Source organism: Neolamprologus brichardi, chromosome 7 (assembly GCF_056152115.1).
Source record: "Neolamprologus brichardi isolate AB-2024 chromosome 7, ASM5615211v1, whole genome shotgun sequence".
Taxonomy (NCBI): Eukaryota; Metazoa; Chordata; class Actinopteri; order Cichliformes; family Cichlidae; genus Neolamprologus; species Neolamprologus brichardi.
The window spans coordinates 29,144,715-29,150,714 of NC_142110.1; positions in this window are offsets into that span (position 1 = coordinate 29,144,715).

A 6,000-nucleotide genomic window follows, 5' to 3' on the forward strand; every position below is an offset into this window, starting at 1 on the left:
CTTTTTCTTTTTTCTTTTTTGTCGATTATCACTACGTCTGTCTTCCTCCTCTTTCCATGCTTTGAAATATTTTAACTCTTGAGTACGTTTTATTTTCTTTTTAGGACTTTTTGCATTGTTTAATTCTGCTTGGAGGGTCTCTTTTAAAGTTGTCACTGCAGAGGGATTACATTTTCCCTCCCACGCAGGGCATTTAAACTTTTTTGGATTCCTCCATCTGTTTGCACTAATTTGTCCGGCGCCTGGACATTTTTTCTCTAACCACTGCTCGTCAGCAGTGAGTTTTGTTGATTTATTACCCATTTTCACTAATTTGTTTTAAATGTTTTATGTTTAGGTACCTTGAAAACTACAGCTTTTTAACTTTTACACACACAAACAGCCGTGGTGCTTTCTCTGGCACGAGGGATGAGAGAGGTTATTAACACAGCCTTCTACTTTCAAGCTACCCTTGAAAGCGGTGTTAATTTTATGTGATGAAGCACAACCTTTTTCTCGTCCCACCAGTACGTGAGCACCAGTCGGCAAACAATACGGTGGAATAGTTCAGCCTCCCTATTGTGCTGTAAAATGTAACTTATTCCACCAACAAAACAATAAAACAGAAATATTTCGCGCGTTTAAAGGTTTTTATTATGACGCTTTTCCCTCTAAAATAGCTACCAACCCTCTTTCAGGCGAGCATTTACATTTAGAGTTTCCTATAATAGCTACCAGTCCTCTCTTAGGACGAGCATTTACTTTTAGGAGTTTCCTATAATAGCTACCAGTCCTCTCTTAGAACGAGCGTTTACTTGTAGGAGCAGCGTCAACTCTTATTCGAATTTTTCGCAAGATGTGGGTGAGTGTTAAATATTCACCTGATTTATTTCGTGGTAGTTTAGGTCTGCTCCATCAACCCCCAACGTCGTGGACCACTTTATAAGAACGCTGGCCAGAAGCCGAATTATAGCGTCTCTGGGCTTTATCCTCTGCCTGGAGAGGAGCTGTCGACAGACTTCAGCGCGGGCTTCTCACGACGTCAGGACTTGATGAAGGTTTCCTATTGGAGCATGAAAAAAAAATTATCAATGTCCAATCCGGCTCGAAGGACCATTAAAAATGATAAGAGACAATATTTATCAAGTAATCAGGTATAATGAAATAACACTCAGACACTTGTAACAGTTCAACGTGCACGGGTGAGAGCTCAAGGGAGACTCACACACCTACAGCAGTTCTCTGCCTTTATTTATACACAGCATGAAACATACAAGAAAGGAAGTAACATTCTCTAGTCAAACAGACAGGTGTGAGATCTCAGAACTTATGTGCAAAAAAGGTTATGTTCTTCTTACTCTTGGGTGGCGGTTTCCTGTGAGATAATGTGAGAGCAAAACAAGTCTTTTTAAGGCAAGGTGCAGACAGTTAGTTGTGCAGCTGGTTGAGTGCAAACAGAAATATGAACACTTTTAGCTTTAGTATATCAGCAATAATAATAAAATGTCTTAATAATAAAAATCTCCTAACATGCACCATGTTTCCTTCTGAGCTGCATCAGTTCTGTTAACACTGTGTCTGAATGGAAGAGATCAGTTGCTGGAGTTTTAAACCCATTGATTCATAGTTTATCTTTCTTTTAACTTAATTTTTATTAACATCATTCATATCTACACTGCTGTTGTGACATTTACTCTCAGTCAGTGATGTACTGAGAGTACTGGCTGGGATGTCTACTAAAAACTGAAATTCAAACGCTTTTCTTCTTCTTAATGTTCTCAAATGGAAATGAATACACACCGAAGCACAAAGCTAGGAGACAGCTTTATCTACTGACACTACTACTAAGCTCCCCTCAGCTGGTGAAAGGGCTCTTCTTAATGTCTCAAATGTCTCCACATGAGTGAAGGATGTTGTTGATCAGCATCTTGGACAGTAAGTCAGCTGACCCGTCTAAGCGAAGACATTTATCACCTCAGTTAATGTACAAAACAGACATTTAGTGCGTAAGAGTTTACCTCAGAGTTTTACTGACACAGCCAAAGCATTTCAGCTCATCACATCTTCAAGGTTTTTCTTTCTTCTTCATGTTTTTTTGCTTCAGGCTCCTTGTTCAGGTGAAGGCTGTGAGAGGGCTTTCCCACCTTTATTACCTCTCTGTTATACTGTTGTATTTCTTTACACGTCAAACAGTTTTTACTTTACCAAAGTTTAACAGGCCCTGGTGATTGATTAGGGAGGAGAGTTGGCTGCACACTCAGGGTACAGTTAGACAATATACAGTATACGATATAAGATGTCAACATATAAGATACTGAAGATTTAGTGGAACAGAGCTCTGTTATTTTATGTTGCTTACAGTTTTATTGTTCTTAGCACTGCAGGAATGAACCTGTACCTCCCACTTCCCCCAAAATCGACCAATCAGCATTCACTTTGCTTGGTGTTGTATATAAACACAAACCTTCAGCTCAGCCAACACTAGCGTGGACCTTGTCCTGCACAAATAAATTATGTAAACAGAGCTGAATATGTGCTTTCTGTCCAGCAGAGTTATAGTCACTCTGGTATTACCTCACAGGCTGATCAGGGTTATTCACACAGGTTCTCTTACAGGTAGAGTAAGGTAAAATGTCAATCATATATATTTAATCTCTGTACAATTCTGGATATTTATAATTGAGCTATTTTTATATTATAGAGCTATTTCTTATATTTTGCAAACTTTGTAATTTGCTGTATTTTTTAATTTAGTTCTGTCAGGGTTCCTGGGTCGGTGACCCAGTGCTTTCCGTTTTGTTCACGTTCAGTTTATTTCGTCACTTCCTGTTTGTTCCTGTCACCTCGTCTCGTGCCATTAGCCAGATTATGTTCAGCTGTGTACTCACCGGTCTCTCATTATCATCCTCATCAGTCTGTGTATTTAGGTCTTCTGTTTCCATTCGTTCTTTGTCGTGTCATTGATGATGTTCGTGTGATGTTGTCCTCCCCGTGTTCTCTCAGTCAGTCAGCCATTCAGTGTTCCAGCCAGTCAGTGTCCGTTCACCCTCTGTTCCTCCACTCCTTATAATAAACATCCACCAGTCTTCACCTACCTGTGAGTCCTGCGTTTGGGTTCCTTCTTCCTCGCCTCCACACAACGACTGACAGAATGACACGACCCGTGCCACGAAGACACGATTGGGACCCAGCGGACTCGGACCTCAACGAGCGGCAGGTGGCAGCGCTTTACCGTTGGGCAGAGGTGGTCAGGGGAAAACAGCGGCTCTTCGCGGAGCAAGAGCACGTCTTCGAGGGGACTCGCCTGGCTCTGGGCGGGCCTCGGAGACGCCGCGTTCCCCCACCTGCTGCCACACCTGCCTCGGAGCATTTGCCGCGGAGAGCGGACGTTTCGTGCCGCGTTTCGGCCGCTCCCTCTCTCGCCGCTCCGCTCCTCGTTCGCACACCCGCCGCCTCATTCGCCGGACCTCCACCTTCGCCACGGCACCGCGGCTACGCCTCCCACCTCGACTCAATGGAGGCTACCGCGCCAGAGGCTCAGCTGTTCACCCCGGCCGCTTCCTCTTCCCGAAGAAAGCGGCGCACACGCCGCCATAATATGGACTATTTTCAACAACTCCCGGTGGTGAGTTCCACTAACTGTTTTCCACATCCATCATCTGATTATCCCCATAAAACACATAACAGATCCACCACCGATCCATGGGGAGTTTCCCTCCTGGAGGATGTCGACTGGGAAGATTTTTTCTGCGCTGCTCCCACAAAGACTGTAAATCGTGGTGGCAGAAAAAACAGACCGAACTCTGATAAACCTGCCAGTAGCACACACCCAGTCACCATTTCCACACCCGTCACTCAGCCATTCCCCACCAGCACGGCAGCCCAGATTTGGCCTTCTTCTTCAGCCATTTCACCTCCTCAGATGTCTAGGGCCCGGCCTACACCCACACCGGTGCCAGCTCCCAGGAGGAAGGCAGCTGCGACGCAGTCTACCTCCACATCCACTCTTGTTTCCCGGGTGGGGGTGACTGGTGTCCAGCCACCTCCCGTGCCTGTCCCAGCGCCCAGGCTGAGGGCAGCCTCAACCCAGCCTGACCTCCCTGGAGGCTTGGAAGAGCTCACCGGCCCACCTACTACTTCACCTCTTCATCCACCTCCTGATCCAACCTTTCACGCCCTCGCACTGTCCCTGGTTAGGCTAGCTGAGGTGTCCCCTGCTCAGGCACCAGCCTTATTAGCCCAGGCCGCAATCTTATCCCCCTCGGTAACTCTGTCATTAGCTCAGCCATTAGCATCGCCAACCTCTGTTCATCCCTTAGCTTCCCCACTCCAGTCAGTTCCCTCACCTGCTGTTCAGCTTCCACTCCAGTCAGTTCCCTCACCTGCTGTTCAGCTTCCACTCCAGTCAGTTCCCTCACCTGCTGTTCAGCCTTCACTCCAGTCAGTTCACTCACCTGCTCTTCAGCCTTCACTCCAGTCAGTTCACTCACCTGCTCTTCAGCCTTCAGTCCAGTCTCCTCCCGTCCTCCAGTCCCCTGTAGTCCAGTCTCCTCCCGTCCTCCAGTCCCCTGTAGTCCAGTCTCCTCCCGTCCTCCAGTCCCCTGTAGTCCAGTCTCCTCCCGTCCTCCAGTCCCCTGTAGTCCAGTCTCCTCCCGTCCTCCAGTCCCCTGTAGTCCAGTCTCCTCCCGTCCTCCAGTCCCCTGTAGTCCAGTCTGTAGTCCAGTCTCCTCCCGTCCTCCAGTCCCCTGTAGTCCAGTCTGTAGTCCAGTCAGTCCCGTCGCCTCCCGTCCAGTCAGTCCCGTCGCCTCCCGTCCAGTCAGTCCCGTCGCCTCCCGTCCAGTCAGTCCAGTCGCCTCCCGTCCAGTCAGTTCAGTTCCTGGACCTGCAGCCACAGCACCCAGAGCCAGCTGTGAGCCCTCCTGCTTGTCAGCCAGGGGCCTCCGCGCCCGCTGGCCCGGCCGCTCTCCCGCCAGGGGCCTCCGCGCCCGCTGGCCCGGCCGCTCTCCCGCCAGGGGCCTCCGCGCCCGCTGGCCCGGCCGCTCTCCCGCCAGGGGCCTCCGCGCCCGCTGGCCCGGCCGCTCTCCAGCCAGGGGCTCCCGCGCCCGCTGGCCCTGCCTGTCTCCAGCCAGGGGCTTCCGCGCCCGCTGGCCCTGCCTGTCTCCAGCCAGGGGCTTCCGCGCCCGCTGGCCCTGCCTGTCTCCAGCCAGGGGCTTCCGCGCCCGCTGGCCCTGCCTGTCTCCAGCCAGGGGCTTCCGCGCCCGCTGGCCCTAAAGCTGTGGCTCCGTCACCCCCGGCTCCCGTGCCGTCACCTGGTCCAGCCTCAGCGTCAGCGTCTGCGTCGCCTGGGCCGGACTCAGCTTCAGCGTCTGCTTCGCCTGGGCCAGCCTCAGACTCAGCTTCAGCGTCTGCTTCGCCTGGGCCAGCCTCAGACTCAGCTTCAGCGTCTGCTTCGCCTGGGCCAGCCTCAGACTCAGCGTCAGCGTCTGCTTCGCCTGGGCCAGCCTCAGACTCAGCTTCAGCGTCAGCGTCTGCTTCGCCTGGGCCAGCCTCAGACTCAGCTTCAGCGTCAGCGTCTGCTTCGCCTGGGCCAGCCTCAGACTCAGCTTCAGCGTCTGCTTCGCCTGGGCCAGCCTCAGACTCAGCTTCAGCGTCAGCGTCTGCTTCGCCTGGGCCAGCCTCAGACTCAGCTTCAGCGTCAGCGTCTGCTTCGCCTGGGCCAGCCTCAGACTCAGCTTCAGCGTCAGCGTCTGCTTCGCCTGGTCAGGACTCAGCCTCTGCTTCAGCGTCAGCGTCTGCTTCGCCTGGTCAGGACTCAGCCTCTGCTTCAGCTTCTGCTTCGCCTGGTCCGGACTCAGCCTCTGCTTTAGCGTCTGCTTCGCCTGGTCCGGACTCAGCCTCTGCTTCAGCGTCTGCTTCGCCTGGTCCGGACTCAGCCTCTGCTTCAGCTTCTGCTTCGCCTGGTCCGGACTCAGCCTCTGCTTCAGCTTCAGCTTCGCCTGGTCCGGACTCAGCCTCTGCTTC